Genomic DNA, 870 nt, shown 5'->3' with positions numbered 1-870 from the left:
CACCGCAGGTTTCCCCATGGTCACTCACCGCTCCAGGTCCTGTCATCCCCTGCCCGTCTGGTATTGATGAGGTGTGGCTGGGGTCAGAAGTCGCAGGGTCAGGGGTCTCACGGTGGTGCGGTGTCGCCATGTTACATCTGGCGGAGTTGAGATCAACGGGATCGTGGTTGGAGGAGTTGAGAGTCATGGGGTCGAGGCTCGCAAGGTGGGGTATCCTGGGGTCACAGCCGACCGGGTCAGAGTTCACTGGGTCAGGGTTCCCATCTAGGATGCACCGGAGTCCGTCACGCAGCGCACAGAGCTCATCCACATTCCTCAGCAGCTTCCCCGGCGGCATGGCGGCGGCAGCAGGGGAGGGAGGGGCTGGAGGGGCAGGAGGGGCGGGAGGGGCGGGAGGGGCGGTAGGGGCCGACCTCACAGTCTCAAGACTACATTTGACCATAGGGAAAAAACAAAACAAAACAAACAAAACAAAAACAAAACAATCAAACAAGCAAAATCTATGTTCAAGTTCCCAGTTCCCAGGGTGGTTGGAGACATCCTTATACCTAGGCAGTATTAATTCTTCATCTTGTTCCCAGGAATATAATGATTGTTCTTAACCAGGGCCTTCATGTTTTATTCCTAAAAATATAATGCCTATTTCTAACCACAAAGAACAAATGGCTATGAATGTTTAGACTGTAAAACCGACTGGGAAAAGTACTCGGCCTAGGATAAGACTTCCTGGTGTCCCAGGAGCCTTCAGGGTACTCATGGGCCAAAGGGTGATCGTGAGGGCGGGGCTGAGGCAGGGCCTGGACTGAACAACTCCCCTCTGCCTACTTGCAGCCACTGTGGCTTGCAGTCCTATCACACCATGACCTATGA

General features: G+C 53.9%; 2 protein-coding genes across 2 annotated transcripts in view; both read left to right on the top strand.

Annotated features, from left to right (window-relative positions):
* The window catches only part of LOC116103346 (RNA-binding protein 4), a 71,448-nt gene that overhangs the window by 21,044 nt on the left and 49,534 nt on the right, over positions 1 to 870 (top strand). The window lies entirely within an intron of this gene.
* LOC116103350 (RNA-binding protein 14-like) overlaps positions 1 to 870 on the top strand; it is a 47,552-nt gene that overhangs the window by 36,069 nt on the left and 10,613 nt on the right. The gene's annotated exons all lie outside the window — the stretch shown is intronic.

Source organism: Mastomys coucha, unplaced genomic scaffold, assembly GCF_008632895.1.
Source record: "Mastomys coucha isolate ucsf_1 unplaced genomic scaffold, UCSF_Mcou_1 pScaffold21, whole genome shotgun sequence".
In the NCBI taxonomy this organism is placed as follows: Eukaryota; Metazoa; Chordata; class Mammalia; order Rodentia; family Muridae; genus Mastomys; species Mastomys coucha.
This window is presented reverse-complemented; position numbering and strand designations above follow the sequence as displayed.